At 43.9% G+C, this 18,908-nt stretch overlaps 1 pseudogene; it reads right to left on the reverse strand.

Moving 5' to 3' along the window:
- Positions 1-9,258: 9,258 nt before the first annotated feature.
- Positions 9,259-10,102, reverse strand: LOC130843015 (centrosomal protein of 70 kDa-like; annotated as a pseudogene).
- Positions 10,103-18,908: the final 8,806 nt, after the last annotated feature.

Raw genomic sequence — 18,908 nt, forward strand, 5'->3', positions numbered from 1 at the left:
ACCTAAAAAACAAAACAAACAAAAAACCCCCCAAATGGGCACATGATACCAGATTGTCACTCAGCCACAAAGTGCATCCATCCATAGTTGGGGGTCTAATAAACACTGTCTTATTGTTCTTCCAATACATGTAGGCTGAAGTTTTAGACTCAGTTTATGAATTTCACTGTGTTAGGTCGGGCTCAACAGAGCAAAGACTCCAGACAGGGCCATGGTGAGCAAGACAGTGGAAAGATGTGGGGTGGCCAGGAGCAGGCGGACCATGTGCTGTTGTTGCCAAATCTGGCTCCCTGCGCACCAATGCTGAACAAAAATACGGAGACAGAGAACTGGAAAATGAGAAATAGAGAGGCTTTTTATTTTCCTTGCCAGGCAAAGGGAAGACACAGTAGGCTAGCACCTCAAAGGCTGTGCCCCCCTCTTCGGGGAATTGGGAAAGATTTTTTATGCGGGGTTCGCAGTCTGGGGTACATGATAAGTATCAAAGTAGTGAAGGTCTTGCATTCTTTTTCCTTTGCATTATTTCAAAACCATCATAGCTGGCGTCAGGCCACCCAGTAATTGGGGTCCGTTTGCTTCTGGTTTATAGGTGGGTGACCTTCTTTCTGCAATGCGAAAGCTACAGGGGGTGATTTGTTACAGGGGTGTAGGGAATGTAAGCGCAAGAATGTGATAAGGTTAGGGCTTGAGAGGCACAGGATTGTAACTCACACAGAGTTAGAGGTGGTAGGTGTGAATGTAATTTACATAGTGTCAGGGAATGAGGTTAGCTTTGTGAAGTACAAATCCAGTTACAGACACTAAAGATTAGTGACAGTGAAAACCAGGAGTGATTAACTCTTTCAGGCCAGGTTATGTTTCTTCTATAGCCTGTTCGCTGTTCCCTTTATTTGGCTGGTTACCAGGAGAGGAAAAAAACCTCATTCCTATTTTTGTTGCAACACTGTGTCTCTGGTTCCCTCAGAAGAAACACAGATCCAGTGACAGTGTCCCATTCAGGGACAGACACATATTTCTTACTCCACATTGTGATATGTGTTCAGCTCTTTTCCAGAAGCTAAGATCTACCTCTTTGAAAAGAAGAGTCACTTACAGCATTCCATTTTCTCCCTGGACAGTGCATCTATGGTCCCAATCACTGTTATTTTTGGAAAGGGGGCTACTGAATCCTGAGATAAAGGACTGGATTACAGAATCCTCTTTCCTTGCTGCGGAGTCAATGTAATTTCACCTGCAATTGCAGTAACAATGCATAGAGAGTTGAGATTATCTCAGAAAAATACTTGTGAACAGTTGAAATTGCTGAAATCCATCATTATGTAATTATTCAAAGTTAGTGGCCAAAATAGCTTATGGCCATGTGAACAAGGTTAGGATCTCAGTGAAGTTTCTAGAGACACTGAAGTCTGAGAAGTGAGGGAATGAAGCAGAGCATGCAGTTACACAGGAATCTTGGCTAGCCTGTGGTTATGGCTTCCCAACATGTGATCTATTATTTATTTACTTAAAAAAAAATTTAAGTACAGCTTGAAGGGCTATGTAAAGAGAGCAGATAGCTTTGCCAGATGCTAAAATCAAACAGGGAAATTATATCATCATATTTACTCCCTCCTTAACAAACCCTCATTAAATGCCCACCCTATTCCGGCCACTATTTTGGCTGCATGACACACATCAAGATTCAAAGAATCAAAGATCCAAGCCCTCATGGGGCTATCATTTGAGTTAAAGGTGATGGACATAAGAATTAACGACAGGGGCTTCCCTGGTGTCACAGTGGTTAAGAATCCGCATGCCAATGCAGGGGACACAGGTTCGATCCCTGGTCCAGGAAGATCCCACATGTCGTGGAGCAACTAAGCCTGAGGAACACAACTACTGAAGCCCGCAAGCCTAGAGCCTGTGCTCCATAACAAGAAAAATCACTGCAATGAGAAGCCAGTGCACCGCAAGGAAGACCCAACGCAGCCGATAAATAAATTAATTAAAAACAGAATTAATGACAACATAGTCGATTACAGAATACATTTGTGTTTTGAGTGTTAACCAAAATTTCAGAAATGAAGATCTGATTGAACTACACAGGCATTTATTTAGGCCTTGTTAGGACTGCAGCCCAGGAGGCATAGATGCGAGAAGCACTTGAATTGTTACCCTGAACTGCAAAATGGAGGAAGTTTATAAAGGCAAAAAATGGAAGGTCATAGTGTTGCAGAGAAAAACCTGGCCTCTGCTCACCAATGCCAAATAGAAATATGGACACAGAGCTCTGGAGGAGTAGAAAGGAATAGCTTTATTACTTTGCCAGGCAAAGAGGGAACACAATGGCTAGCGCCTCAAGAACAGTGCCTCCCTCCCTGGGGAATAGGGAGAGGTCTTATCGTTGGGGCTCATGGTCAGGGGTAGGCAATAAGGATCAAGGCAATAACAGTCTTGCATTCGTCGGATGGGTTGGTGGTGAGCTAAGTAGGAGTCAGCATTATCAACCTTCAGGTCCAACTGGTCTGGGGTCTACATGCATACCATCGTTAATCATTAACTTCTCCCATCTGGAGGGGGTTTCAACTTTTGCAAAATAGCTCAAAGATACTGTTGTGTGTATTGTTGCTGGAGAAATGGCTGCTCTTGCCTGCTTCTCCCAGGTCTCGTGCATCTCCTCCCTTCATTAATTAACAACTGCTTGAATCTGCCCACTGGAACTCAGGGAAGCTCATGGAGGCTGAATGAAGGCTGTTTTCCTATCATCAAAGAAATAGGGGACCCAGAAAGGCTTTGTGCCCAGGATCCCCACAGGGCCCTGCTCGGTATCAATAGTTCCATAAGTTGTATGTCAAGAATTATAATTAGAGCTGGCGAGAAGTAAGTGTGCTTATAAAGCAAGGATTGGTTAGGGCCAGAAATGGCTATATAGTTACAAGGGGGAATGTTGAAACTGCAATGTTTTAAAAGTATCTAGTGTCTGTTATAGAACTGAACCTGGGTCCACACACCTACTTACTTCTGACTGGTTGGTGGCAAGGTAACAGGGCAATGTTTCAGGAATCTTCATCATCAACCTGAAACAGGAGGGAAGGGGGCAGGGCACAACATTTGAAAGAATGACATACCCGAGGACATAAACTGATTAGGCCCAAATGGATCCAAGATGGCAGACAAGTCAACTTCCAGGCACCATGACAGTCCCAAGGCTGACCGTGAGGATCAAAAAGTGGGCGTGGTCCAATTCTGGAATACTCCGCCCCCTCATTAGCCTATGAAATTACCCACCCTTACAAAAACTGACAACCCCCATACCCTGGTGCCTTTCTCACCTTCTGAGATGGCCCACACTCTGTCTGCGGAGTGTGCTTCTCTCTAAATAAATCTCTAAATAAACCTCTTACCTATCACTTTGTCTCTCACTGAATTCTTTCTGTGGTGAGACATCAAGAACCTGAGCTTCATTAAGTCCTGAAACCAGGTGTGTGATCTCAGTTGGAAGATCTTGGGTTTTGGCCGGGTTTGAGTCCTGGCCACGTGAGTTTGCGTCTCAATCTGGATTTAGGCTGGGTTCGAGTCCCAGTATGTGGGTTCAAGTCCCAATCTGAGATGCATGGTTTCAAACCTTCTGGTTCCAACCAGGCTCAGGCCTACACACTTTTGGTCAGCATCCTCCACATGGGTGGTGTTGTTTCTGCAAAACAACTCAAGGATATGCATCAGATTGTTACCCATATCATTTCAGGAGGAACTAGAATTTCTGGGAGTGTTTTAGCACTGTGAGAAACAAAAGCTCACTTGTCCGATTACCAAAGAAAGGACACGGAAGCCCAGAGAACAGCGAGGGGAGAATTTAATAATGGTGTTGCAAGACTGGCTATTATGTCTGGGACAGGCACACACACACAAAATTACAATCATCGTTTTTATTCCCTAGTTTGCAAATCCCTCCCCTGGTTACTCATTGGCTGAGTACTACAGGGTTCACACGCTTTCCTGAACATTGCCTACCAATGAGATTACAATGCGTACTCTACTACTATTTGATTGGAGGGCTTAGGCCTCCTCTATGACATCGTGACAGTTACCATGCCTCCCTTTGTTCTGCTACTTTCAGCGGGAACTTCTGTCGGTTACTTTTGGTATGAGCCTTTGGTCATGTCTGCAAACTTTTACTAGTTTTACTACATTGCTTGGAAATGAATCACCAGGCATCTGTTATCTCTCACATCACTTAACTATTGTTCCCACTGTTATTACTGTTTTCATGTGACTGTTTTCCCTTTCTTTCTGCACTCTCTCACCTCTCTAATTAGGAATTGCTTGAGTCTGCTCTTTGGAACTCAGGGAAGGCCTAGGAAACTAAAGTCTTTCTCTACATACAAGAAACGAGGGACACAGATGTTTGTACCCAGGAGGGCCCTGCAGGGTCCTTTTCAGTTTCAGAAGCAAGGGCATCATGGCTTGCAAAGTCTGGCTCAGCAGGCCCTCACAGGCACCTCTGTAATGTCTCTTCTGCTGCTCTTCCTCTTGGTCACCTCCGCATGGATCCAGCACTTTGGAAGTCCTTACTGGTGGGGAAAAGCCAGAGTCCATAACAATGCCATCACTAAGGGATGCAAGAAGTTACACTCCCCTGGTGTGCAGTTGTTTTGCCAAAAGCCTTACTTTCACTTTCAAGGTTCGTAGGATTCACTGGCAAAAGAACCACTCTACACTCAGTTAAGCAAGAATTTAGAGAGAAATTTATTAAATTAACAAAGATTACAGTACACTAATTAAGAGAATGATTGGCTAAGAAAGAATAGTAAAGGCAGAGGCTCAAACATCACCAAATTGGGGAAGCACCTACATCCAGATCCAAGCAGCACTGAGAAGTCCCTGGAACATCAATCTGGAGTCCCAGTTGGGAAGGGTCCTGGGCAGTGCATCTACTCCATGGGTGAGACCTCAGATCGGAGTTCTGGGGGCTTCTGCTTATAATTCCAGGCCTCAAATTGATATCATCAGCTTGCATGTAAAAAATGCAGCTCTAGATTTACTTTAACAATGTTGTTGGTTTCATCATGTGAGTCACAAGATTCTCCAGACCCTGGGGGACTGGCCAGGTCCCCAGGGCTCAAGAAATTCCAAGACCCACTCCCTTTCTTATCATAAGCACCATTTGACTTGCCGGCAGCAATTGTTAGGTGTGTAAGCAGGCTCACAGTCTAGGCAAGGACACAAGACGATTACAGGCCTGTTTCTGTCTCTGAGGCCTGAACAAGACTCTATTACTAACTTTCCCAACAGCACTTCACCTTAAGGATACTTTGTGAAGTCTTCCTTGGCTCAGTCACTGCACCAGTGGATTGCAGTGACTTCTGGGTAATGCAGTTCCCAAATGAAGCATGTAGATCTCCACAATGTGATTCTTTTTCATACTTGAAAACACAGGTAATTAACTGTTTGGCAGGAGAGGTGAAGACAATATTTAGACTTCCCAGAAAGGTAAAAATGAATGAAGAAGCTGTGCTGTGGTGTGTATCCATTGGTCTAACAAATGTACCACCAGCACCTAATGGGTTTCAACCACAATAGGAGGTGCATGGGACATATTGGGAATAGGGTTGTCAGCTGTTCTGTATATACAGCACAAGCCCAGTATTTCACAATTTTGTCTAGAGTCCTTCGTCAGCACAACATAAACATCCAATAGTCTGCTTTTTGCAATGATTTTGAAAACGCTGGCAGTTAAATTCAGATAATGCTTTATGGTTTCTCTCAGGTTTGGCTAAGGGAAGACCAAAAACAGATACTGACAATTAAAGGGCTTATTTTACATATTCAGGAAAGGGAAAAGGGTGTTTCTTGGCCACAGTCCCAGGTCATGAACAAATAATCATGGTTTCTAAGAGATAACCTCGGATGAGTACGTGTGTCCTCAAAATAAGTGGGTCGATGACAGCCTCAACTGAGAAACTAAGCTTCTGGAAGTTAGCAAATCACCGATAGGGACAAACTTCTGAAATTTAACCAATCAGAGCTAGACTAACACCCCACCCGGAGTCCTGAAAGAAAGCCAATCAGTGATAATTCCAGGCTCCTAAGCAACTACCTCAGTTCCACGCCCCAGCTTCTGAAAATCAGCTGCTTGACAGGAGTGACCACACTAATAAAACTGCAAGTCCAGAAATCCTGCAACACAGACTCCTGAAATTCCTCCATTCCTGAATGACTGACTCCATAAAACAGGAGTCCCCAGCTCGCCCCCACCCCCACCCCCACACAGCAGGAGGTGAGCGGCAGGTTAGCGAGGAAGCTTTATTCGCTGCTCCCCATCTATCGCATTACCGCCTGAATCATCCCCCCCCCCCCACCCCGCCACGGTCTTCCACAAAAGCAGTCCCTGGTGCCACAGAGGTTGGGGACGGCTGCCAATAAAGGTCAATGCAGCTCAAGCTTTGTTCTAGGACCTGCCGAACAACTACAACTCTCCCTTGTATGCATCCAGAAGGCCCACGTTTTCTGTATAAATATTAAATTCAATTGACTCAGTTCAGAAGTTTGCAACCTTCCCACTGGTTCAACATCTGTTGATGGCTTCTTATGAGTTTAGAGTTACTGGCTATGTATAGATGGTACTTCAGGTGGGCATGCAAAGAGAAGAAAAGGACACTGAAACCTTACTGGGGCAATGGGCATATTCATTATGACAACTCTAGTGATGAGCTCAATGTCCACACATATGTCAAAATATATCATGTTGGACACTATATAAATTCAGTTAGTGTACATCACTAACCCCTCAATGAAGCTGTTGGGGGAAACTTTTTCCCGTAAAGTGTTAAAAGGCTATTCCTCTTGGAATATCAAGCAACTGACAAAGCTATACTGACCATCAGGACTCTCTCCCCATGTCTTGGGTGAGTCAACTCTGATTCCTTGGCTGCAAAACTAATGAAAGTAATGAAAATATGCCTACTCGTGTCACCAAGAGTGATGGTTAGGGCACAAAAGACCTATCCCTGAAGAACAGAATCTCCCCTCACTCCCTCATAAGGTTCCTGCCTTGTCATTATAGTTGCAGGAAACAGCCCAGAGAAGCTACACGAATCCGTAAAACCTCTGGCTCCACAGCTCTGCAAGTAAATTGGCTACGGGGCTCAGTCTATAGGTCCTAAGTTCTGTACACTCTCTTCCTACTTAGCCAGTTACTCGGACATTTACGGATGCCCTTTTGGACATGGCTTATACACTCTATTTTGCTGCAGTCTCCCTCAGCTGCAATTAATCCAATCACTGTTTCTGTACAGAATATATTCCCCGCCCTGGGCCTTGTTAAGTCTTAGGTCCATGGACATATTCCTACATGATTTTTTCCCTCAGGACACACAGCTCCTAGGTGGGTCTCAGGAGACAGCTGTCAGTTATGACATGGGAGACCAACTAAATTCAAGGGCCCCAACGCATCCTACTGCCAAATACTGTTGTTTTCAAAGCACCTTCCCCACGGGACTGTGGATCCACAAATAATCTTCACATCCAGGGCAGGAGATCTAGGTGCAGGGGTCCTTCAGACTTTCCTAAGAGGCCTCAGGCAACAATGCCATTAGGTCAAATCTACACTGAGAGCTGTTGTTTGTCCTCCTGCTATTTCCTTTGGAGCACACACACTTGAAAGCCCCAGAACTCTGTACATTTTATTCTGGCAAAGCCCAATTCTGTTCTCCCCCACAGCATACAGTAAACAGAATCCCAAAAGTAAAGATAGCTTAAACAATAAGACCTATAGGAGGGATGGAGTGGTAGGTTGGGGTTAGCAGATGAAAGCTTTTATATACAAAATGGATAAACAACAAGGTCCTACTGCATAGCACAGAGAACTATATTCAACATCCTATGATAAACCATAATGGAAAAGAGTATTTAAAATACATGTATATATATATCTGAATCACTTGGCTGTATAGCAGTAATTAACACATTGTAAATCAACTATACTTCAATAAAAAATGAAGAAAAAAACAAAGAAAAAACCCAATAAGACATTTATCACAAAAACCAGGAAGGTGAGCCAGCAGTTCTTGGGGTGGGTAAAATGGAGGCTGGAAAAAAAATCTGTCAATAATGTCATGAGACGGGACTTCCCTCGTGTTCCAGTGGTAAAGAATCCACCTTCCAATGCAGTGGATGCAGGTTTGATCCATGGTCAGGGAAATGAGATCCCACATGCCACAGGGCAACTAAATCTGGGTGTCACAACTAAGGAGCCCACACACCTCAACTAGAGAGCCTGTGTGCCACAAACTACAGAGCCCATGTGCTCTTGAAGCTGCGAAAAGCAATCAAACTGAAGTGAGATGTGTCTCCATTCTTTTAAAACTGGTAATATTAAAAATAATGACCATAGCAACCTAGTTCTGGTGAATAATATAGGGGAACTGGAATACTCCCATATTGTCGATGCGAACGCAAATGGGTAGTCATTCATTTTAGAATACAAAACCATACGTTCATATAAAAGACTTTATGTATGTGTTCATAGTAAGCTTATCTGTGACAAGCAAACTGGAAACAAACCACAAAACCTCATCCTTTAACAAACGGAAGGATCAACAGTCAACTGGTGGTATATCTAAACAGCACATTTTTCAGATATTAAAAAAATGAACTATTCACAGACAAGTTAGATGATTCTCAATATAACTATGCATTGTGAAAGAAGAAACCAAATATAAAAGTGAACATTAAGATCCCAATGATATTAAAAGTCTAGAAAACACTACCTAATTGAATGGGAAAAAAGTAAATCAAAGGAATTCCCTGGCAGTCCAGTGATTGGGAATCTGTGCTTTCATTGCCAAGGCCTAGGTAAAATGCCTGTTTGGGGAAGCAAGATCACGCAAGATGTGCAGCATGGCTGGGAAAAAACAAACAAAAGTAAATCAAACCTAGCTACCTGAGAGTTCTGGGAGAGATGTCAGATGTTGATATGGGAGTGATGGATGTTTGTAATTATGATGATGGTTCTGAGGGTTAACACATATTAAAATTTAACAAGCTGTGCATTTTATGTATACCAATGCATACCAACTATACAACCCAATTAAGTTTCTTTTTTTTATGCTTTAAATATATGCAGTTCACTGTATGTCAACTGTATCTCAACTGAAGTTCTTAAAGAAAAAAAATTTCAGAAGTAGACAAGGCCACAGATTTAGTAGCCCCAATTCATCTTGACATCACCATTAACCAGTTGTGTTATTTGAGTAGGTCAGTCTCTCAGAATTTGTTCTCTCATCTTTGTTTATGAAATTTTCTAATTTTAGATTCATAGTAATCAATTAGGCAAGCAACTGTCTACCCAAGACGGTATAAGAAATTCTTTTGCAGAGATAGGAGAACACTCTGTTTTGTGTGACAAGGTGCTCTTCGTCCTCTTTTGTTAATCTATAGATATCCTGCAAAGAAGCAATAATCTCTTGTTGATCCATTCGTTTTTTCTTATAGTGCTCACATTTTGCCTGTAAAGCTTTATGCTCCCTTTGAAGTTCTTTCATTTGATTCTGTTGCTGGCAAACCCTCTTAAGGGATTCATTCTCCATTTCACCAATTTTGGATTTCACACTCTCCATAATTTGTTCCAAGTCATTAGCCCATTGTTCCTGATCTGCTGCTCAGCTTTGTTGTAGCTGAAGTTCATTTTTAAGCTGCTGATTAGTTTCTATGAGCTCCTGGATCATGTTCTGTTGATGTGATGTTTCTTCCATCAAAGTTTTTAAATTCTCCTTCATCCTTTGTGATGATCGTTTGTCAAAAATGATGAAATCTTTCATATCTGTTTTTCTGACTAGAGATAAATGTTTTAAGCCATGCATCATCAACAGCATATTTATGCTTTTCCATTCTGCTTCTTCCTGCTGTTTTTCAGTCATGAGTCTGTTTGATGATTTGCTGGGCTCTTGGGCTTCAGGGGCTGCCATAGATATAATTTTCTTCATAGAGTCAAAAGAAGTAGAGGTTGGCAATAAAAAATTGTGAGTTGCCTTCAGATCTCAACTCAAATTTCCTTCTTCGGGGAAATCTACCCTGATCCCATGACTAGATCAGGTCCTCTTGTTATATGCTCTTGTAGCACTCAGTCATAGCACGTTCCTCTTGCATTTTTCACCTTGTCATTCAAGTTGATCTCAATGAAATGATCAGTGAGTCGCATGTCTGAAACTGGATCTTCATCTTCCTCAGCCACCGCCTCCCTCCAGCAGCCCTCAATTAAATTTCAATAGAAATTGGCTTCACGTAAAAATCTGAATCTCTTTTCAGTAGAAATCTGGCAACCACATGTTAACCCCATCACTCCTCCTTGTCTCCTGGGAGGGATTTTTGTTGCAGTAGGAATGAAGACTACTGAGCAATGAAAGGTGTTTGCACTTGAGTTACCAGGAAACTTGGCCTGGGTCCTAAAAATCACATGCCTGGACTACATGATTTCCACTCTCATTCCCCATTGTTTTCACTGTGCAGCAATGGCCTTGAGATAAACAATTTGCAGATGCTATGGGAATCCAAAACCTTTACGTTATTCACCCTGACACTGACTGGAGGAAACAGTTCTGTATCATGGAATATTTCTCCAAAAACTTTATCCTAAACAGCCAGTCATGGGAACATTTGTGGATGCAGCTTTAGAATAGGTTCATCCCCTTCTTGTTTGCTAGTCTCTCACTCCCTATTAATTCCCTGCGTGTTTCTGTACCAAATGTGGTTCCCATCTGATGTCTGTAAGCTAACACTCAGCAACACCAGCCTACAGTGTTGTGGACATTACCGCACATGGCTCTTCCAGTTGGATCTAGAGAACTTCTTCTCTTGAACAGTACTGGGGGCATGATGTGACAGCCCATGTGAAAAAGAGAACAACTCATGCTGCTCCAAAATCATGTCTGGGTCTCACAACTGTCCTCATCTCAGGGTGATGTCATGATCCTATAAACATTCTGACATCTGGGTCTCAACATCAGTCCCCTAGAGCCCTGCAGTCCACCCCAGGAGGCCTTGGACAACAATTCAAACTAGACCAAAGCTGCAGTGAAAACTATTCTCTGTGATGATACTGTCCCCACTGAGGTATATGCAGTTTGGAACACCCACCAAACCTGTTCCTCTTCATCCCGACAGTCCAATTTCATTCTCAACACCAGTCTTTATTTTTGCACAGAACAGAGCAAATTGAGGGAGATGGTTCCCAAGGAGGATGACTTGGACCCAGAAAAATCCATCCTGAGCATGACATGAGACTAAACCTGCCGAGACCAGCTTGGCGACTCGAGGTGAGTAACGGGTGCCGCAAGCTTGAAGAAAACACAGACACAGACTGAAGAGAAAAGTGGGACCGGGGGGCTCAAGACCTCTCGGATCAAGAGCCCTGCTGACTCATCCCAGGTTGCTTTTATTGAGTTCTTCAGCTAACATTCTCAGGTTACACCTATAAACAATCAAAGGCCTCACATGACTGAGGCAATTATCTTTGTTTGCTTCCTGGGTCCCAGTTGAGCAGGTGTGGATTTGAGCTGGGCGTGGAGAGCAAAACAGCCCTGTGGGTAGGAGATCTCTCTCAGATATTAGGGGTCTGTGCCCCACCCCTGTTGGCACCTCTGCGACTGTGCCTGTCTTAGGTTGTTCCTCCCTTGAGGAATCTCAGCCGTCCCTGGCTAACCAGTCATCCTCCAGGGCCAAACAGGGTGATATAAGGAAGGCTCTATGCATCACCCCTGTTGGCCCCTCTGCGGCTGTGCCTGTCTTAGGTTGTTCCTCCTCTGAGGAATCTTACCCGTCTTTGGCTAACCAGCCATCCTTCAGGGCCAAACAGGGTGATATTAGTCTCCACGCCCCGCACCCTTAGCTCCTCCACTGCTCAAGCAGGACATTCTGAATCCCATTGCTCGGCCCACATACTTTAACATTTTCAAGGTTTCAGAAAAGCTCCTGAATGTCTTCCCACATAAACCACAAAGAAGTGACCCTCTGTGAGCCACCAGGAGAAACTGGACTGGATCCCATGGTCAGGGCTGCTTAGGTCCTGTCCTAGGCAGTTGACAGGACCAAAGACGATGATAATACCCAAGTGCTCAGGCTGTTCGTGCTTTTCTACAGGGGAGAAGAGAGCACAAAGGTGCACCTATCCCGATCACAGTGTGGTGACTGATGCCCAGTACTGGGACCTGCCACTTGGTAGAAAGAAAAAACTCACTCGCAGTGACATTAAGTCTGGGAAGGGCCCTGGGAGGTCAGAAAGTAGAGTGTAGCTCCTTCAATTAAAAGCTTCCTGAGAACCTGGTACTCACAGGCAATCTCCACACTAGGGCTGTGCAGATGGATGGCATCAACTTTCAGTGGAGGACTCCCTCACAGAGCCTATACAGGATGATGTATTAACTAAAGACACAGCTCATTTGCTGCTCTCATCTCATTTGAAGGCCTTTCCCCAGTATGAACTGTCTGGTGTCCAATGAGGTTAAACCTTTGGCTGAAAGATTTCCTACATTCACTGCACTCATAGGGTCTATCTGGTCTGTGGTTTCTAGTGCTCAGTTAGCACCAATCTTTGACAGAAAACTTGTCCACATTTGCTGCACTGGTGATGCCTTTCTGTGGTGTGAACATTTCAGTGTTAACTGAGTGCAATGAGTAAAGAATTCACCACATTTAGTGCACTCATATGGTTTTTCTCCAGTGTGAACTCTGGGGCTTAATGACAGTAGAGATGGTTCTTTGTTGTTGTTGTTGTTTAATGAATTCTTTTTAAAAATTTTTATTTTATTTTATTTGGCTGCAGCAGGTCTTAGGTGTGGCTCATAGGATCTACTTCCGTGACCAGGGATCAAACCTGGGCCCCCTGAATTGGTAGTGTGGAGTCATAACCACTGTACCACCAGAGAAGTGCAATGACAGTAGAGTTTTGAGTAAAATGTTTCTCACATTCAATGCACTTATAAGGCCTTTCTAGAGTGTGAACTCTCTGGTGTGAATTGAGAGTAGCGTTTTGGGTAAAAAGTTTCCCACACTCACTGCCCTGATAAGTCTTTGCTTCAGTGTGAATTCTCTGGTGCACAATAAGGTTGGAGCTTTGGTTGAAGAACTTCCACTTTTACTGCATAAGGCCTTTCTCCAATGTGAATTCATGGAACAAAAGTGACTTTGTTGCTATTTAAAAGTTTTGCCATGTTCGCTGCACTTATAAAGCTATTCCTGACTGTGAAGTCTCTGGAGTTTAAGAAGTGACTCTTTGTGGCTATAGGCTTTCCCACATTCACCATACTCATAAGGCCTTTCTCCAGTGTGGACTCTCTGGTGCTTACAAAGTGAGCATTTCCCACATTCACTGCACACATAAGGCCTTTCTCCAGTCTGGACTCTCCAGTGCTGAAGAAATATCTTTTTATACCTAAAGGTTTTCCCACATTCACTGCATTCATAAGGTCTCCCTCCAGTGTGGACACTCTGGTGCTGAACAAGTGACTTTTTGTACCTGTAGGCTTTCCCATATTCACTGTGCTTGTAAGGCCATTCTGCAGTGTGGACTCTCTGGTGCTGAGCAAGTATTTGGCTTTCCCACACTCACAGCACTTATAGAGCCTTTGTCCATAGAGTGCATAGAGGCCTCCATGCACTTGGTGTCCTTTTGTGCAATGACCGGGTGGTGAAGAAGGCCAGAGCTACCATGGAAATCCTTGCCAGCCTCCTGGCCTGTGAGAGACTTCTTGGATGCATGGACTGTGCAGCTCCTCAAAAAGGCCTTCCCCATGTCTCTTCTGAAGAGTTTCTCTCCACTGTGCTGGTGAAATTTCACACTGTTCCACACAATGCCTGCCCAGGGTTTGTTCCCAGGCCTTTGGCTAGATGCAAACCACCTTCTAAGGCCAGGCTACACCACTCCCAGGGACAGGCCTTCTGGGTGGACAGGTCTGCCTTTGAAGTATTTATTTGTGGCACTTCTATAGAAACATTCTGCTCTGATGGTATCTCCTTGTCCTCTGCTGCATACTACCACCCTGCAAGCAGAAAAATGACAGTGAACTTCATGTAGATTTGGGGGGAAGGAGGCAGCCCCATCACAAATATGTGTCTGACATACCAAGAAATAAATCTATGAAACTATTTTTTGGACAAGGGAGCTAGGGGCATGTTACAAAAAGACTGCTGTGCAGGACTGGGCCTCTACTCACCACAGAATAGAGAACTCACCAGACAAAAGACACAAGGGTGGAGGAAGCACAGAGAAGAGCAAAGGGTCTATAACTCACTCCTCTGGGAATCGTTTTGATAGGACCTTGGCTGCTGGTGACACATCTGTGCTGGGTGGAAAGGTTTCTCCTGCTCCAGAAAATTCTCATTGCCCCTGAGTGGCTGGTGTTAAAGGAGTACTTTAGGATAGGTTCAGACCTCATGACATGTTAAGGTAGGCCAGTATTGGAGAGTACAGCAGAGTGAGGATGGAGAGGAACAATGAGGAGTGGAAGACAGAGAGGTGAGGGATAATCCTGGTTTGAAGTCAAGAGTGCAAATGACAGAAGGAGCAAACTATCAAGAATGGGGAGAAAAGATAGAAATGAAGTTCACAGTCACTGCCCTTGGCCTCAAAACAGTGTTGTGCACAAGACATGTTCCTGATATGATTTTAACACAGCCATGCTATCACTCCCTTCCCCTGATGCCAATCACCAGGGCCAGGCCCACTTTCAGTTCCTCTTGCTGTGCCTGGAGTCATGCCTACTCTGCCATGTACCCAGGGTTCTCCTCCCAGCTCCAGTTGGACAGCAACATGTAACCTACAAGATGCAACTTCTAAGGGAATGACAGCACAGTTGAGTGGTCGATACTGGTCTAGGGGGACAGCCAATATCCATTCCCCCCAAAAAACTTCAGGAAACAAAAATAATGTCAAAAAAAAAAAAAAGATTCTTTGAGGAAGGTCTCATAGAAACAGCCAGGTAGATTGCAAAAATAGTGACCAGATGAGTTCCCAACCATTTCGGCTAAGATCAAGCCCCAGGAAATGTCACCTAGAAGAGGGCAGAACCTGAAGCACATAGGTGGCATGGGTCTACAGAGTCATCTTAGCAAGGAGTGGCTGAGAATGATGGAACCCACTGGACTAACTCCAAGTTCTTGAAGCAGAAAATCTTCACTGAAAAAACCTCAGAGCAGCTGGTATTGGGAATACTTCTGAAAGGAGGTAGTATACACACTCACTCAGCCGTGGCACTCATAACACAGATGACAGAGAAGCAGTAATAGAGATTTACCCACTGTCTAGCTGTGAACACAACAGACTTGCCCTTGGAAAAAGGGGAAAGGCAGAGACCTGCCCAGGATGCTGGACCAGGTATGAGGGCCTTACCCAATGAGGCAACAAGTACACAGGTCTCCAGCATCATGCAGTACAGCAGTCTCTGGGCCTCATCAAGAAGCCTCCATTCCTCCTGAGAAAAGTACACAGCCACATCCTCAAAGGTCACTGGGCCCTGTGATGATGGGGACACATGTGTCCATAAGCAGCCTCTCTCCCCAGGACCCCATAGGTACCCCTAACCCGAGCCCATACTCACTCTGTGTTCATTATCCTCCCCAGTGCCCTAACTTAGAGGGCAGTGGTACAAAATATCTCTTCATGCTTCCTTGAGCACTAAGTACGACTCTCAGTGACAACAGGCAAGTGGACAGATCATGTCACCTAAGCTGTGGGCCTTGTATGCAGGGACCCTTTCCTTTCCTACAACAGCCTGAGAGTCCCCAAGATCACCTCTCCCAGACATAAACAAACATATTTCTTGAGGTTGAAAATTTCCCATAAATGTAGAGAGATTACCTGCCATTTCCTACATGACTTTTTCTCCTGTGGTAGAGAATGGAACCACCACTTACTGGCTTTACATTGAAAATGAATCTCTCATAAACAGGTTGTTGCTAGAAGCAGACAAAGTGTTTGGCCTACAGCAGTTTAGGATAACTGGTCTTCATTTCAGACTTTTTAAACTTAAGAGAAAGGAAACAAGCTATAGGACCTGACCTCTAGCTTGTCCTCAGTATAGAAACATGGAAATACCTTCTTGCATTCTAAACACCCTGTTAATGATTTGAAGCATGATAACTTTTTATCCTTACTATGATTTATTTTGTCCCCCTTAAAGCAAGTATTTTAACAAGATATCTTAATCATTTTCTCTTGCAATACTACCAGAAGATGATTTAACAGTAAAATAAATATTATTTGAAGACTACAGTCACTTAAAAGTCAAAAACCCTCTAAGTGTGTGCATACTGTAAAACTGAAACTTTCTTTTTTTTTCAAACAACTTTCCATGGATTGTTTATTTATCTATTTATTTTTGGCTGCATTGGGTCTTTGTTGCTGTGCACAGACTTCCTCTAGTTGCGGTTAGCAGGGGACTACTCTTCCTTGGGGTGAGCAGGCTTCTCACTGTGGTGGATTCTCTTGTTGCAGAGTACGGGCTCTAGGCATGCAGGCTTCAGTAGTTGTGGCACGTGGGCTCAGTATTTGTGGCTCATGGGCTCTAGAGTGCAGGCTCAGTAGTTGTGGCACACAGACTTAGCTGTTCCATGGCATGTGGGATCTTCCTGGACCAGTGATCAAGCCCGTGTCCCCTGCACTGGCAGGTGGATACTTAACCACTGCACCACCAGGGAAGTGCCTAAACTGCAACTTTATGCAATGCATAGTAAGTATGCATCAAAATATAATGGTGGGATACATTAAGAATAAATATGATTTCATTGAAAAAAGCTAAAATTAGTATCATGGAACAATACAAGATCAAAATGAGGAAATGCTCATTTACATACTATAATAATTTTAACATACACTCTAGAAAAATTCATGCTGTATATTCCCCAGAACACATTGCAGGTATGGCTACCATAGCAATATTTATAAATACAGAAAGGAGATTGAAGAAAAAAACAAAAACCAGGAAACAAAAAAAAAGCCTTCAACAGGAGAATTTATAAAGACATTTTACTCATATATTCACATCTGTAGAATACTGCACATAAAGGAAAATGAATGGATAGCTAGGAAAAACATGGGTTATCACACCATATTGTGCAAATGAAGAAAAAATCATCATAATATTTATAATGATTCCATTCATAAAAACTGTTAAAACAAATGAGTAAAACTAAACTATAGCCATCAAAAATTTTCCACATAGTTGGCAACTGTTAGGGGAACCACTGATCAAAAAAGCCTGCCTGGGAGGAAAAAGATGGCGGCAAAGTAGAGGGATGTGGAATGCATCCCTCTCCACAGATGCATTGGGAATGCACCGAAGGACACAATAATTCCCACAGAGAACCAGCTGAACACCAGCAGACGGCCTCGGACACCAGAAAGTACTGCAAGGATCCCGACATAACTGGTAGGGAGGCATCTACAATGGCTCAAAGAGGGTGAAGCGGCGGAGCTGTGGCAGACGGGAGGGAGTGATAAACATATGGAGGGTCCGCACCGCAGCTCAGCATTCCCAGACTGAGACGTCGATCCGCAGCTGAACAGAGGGTCCGGGAGCGGGAGCGTGGGAACCAGAGAGCTGGTTCAGGGTGAGAAACATTGTTGCCAATAAGGTGACGGACCGAGAGGACAGGAGGGAAGAGGTCCGCGGCAAGGAGTGCCCACCCCTGAGAGCTGCCCGGCCATGATGGCGGCTGGAGGCTGCAGGCTCACGGGCGGGGGGGCGGGGAGGAGCCGCGCGCGCGTAGCCTCTCTCTCTTTCGGTGCCTCTGCAACAGGCAGTGGAGAGACGCCCTGTGGGCCACCTAAGGTGCTCAGGGATAACAAGCACCCTCAGGCACTCGGGCGGGGCTAGAGTAAAACCCCTTGGAACACTGGCAGCAGGGAGGCTGCCAAGAAGAAAAGAAACAAAAAACAAAAAAAACCCCAAGAGAGGCCCAACTCTAAGACTCTCTGTTTACACCTGAGCCACTGGCGTCCCTCTGCAACAGGCACCTCCAAGCCCGACTGAAACAACAGTGTGCCACTGCTCACTCACTCCCAGGGAAAGGAGCCACTATTGTACCCTCTCCCTCCCCACACACCGATGCTTACAGATGATGCTTACAAACGAACAATAAAGGAACCTCTGCTGGTCACAGAATAATGCAAAAAAACCCAAGGTGAGTAGAAGGACACTTACAGCTGAGACTCTAAGGAAACAGAAATATTAGTATCGATCCTATTGAACTGGTCCATTCTGGGACCAGTTCTGGATTTTTTTTTTTCTCTCTCTTTTTTTTCTTTATTAATTATGATCTTAGTCCTAAGGGATCTACAAGTTTTATAACAATTTTTTAATGATACTTTTTATTCTATTTTCACTTTTTTGCTTTTTTTTTTTTTTTTTTTTTTGGGCACACGGGCTTAGTTGCTCCGTGGCATGTGGGATCTTCCTGGAGTAGGGATTGAACCCATGTCCTCTGCATTGGCAGGCAGATTCTTAACCACTGCACCACCTAGGAAGCCCATTTTTTGCCTTTTTATATACTTCTATATCTAGCTAAGTTTTTGGTAGTACGGACAATACATCTCTCATATTTTCCTTTCATCCCTATCTTTTATACATTTCTATTCCTTTCTTTTTATTTCCATATTTCCAACCACACTATGCTCTTCTGTTCCCCTTTCTTCCAGCCATTTTAAGTTTATTTTATCTTAACATACTTATAAGCAACACCATCGATCTGCTCAGACTCCTTGCTCTATTCTCCAGATGACGCACCACCTTGGTATTTAATATTAGGTTTTTGTCTTTATCTTAGTTCTTAGTACAACTGTCTAATTTCATTCTGAGAATCTCCATTCTGTCTGGCGGTACTCTAGCTCTTTTCTATATTTGATCCTAGCTTACAAAATCTCCTTGGATTAGTGTTTG

This window comes from Hippopotamus amphibius, unplaced genomic scaffold (assembly GCF_030028045.1).
Source record: "Hippopotamus amphibius kiboko isolate mHipAmp2 unplaced genomic scaffold, mHipAmp2.hap2 H_1, whole genome shotgun sequence".
Taxonomy (NCBI): domain Eukaryota; kingdom Metazoa; phylum Chordata; class Mammalia; order Artiodactyla; family Hippopotamidae; genus Hippopotamus; species Hippopotamus amphibius.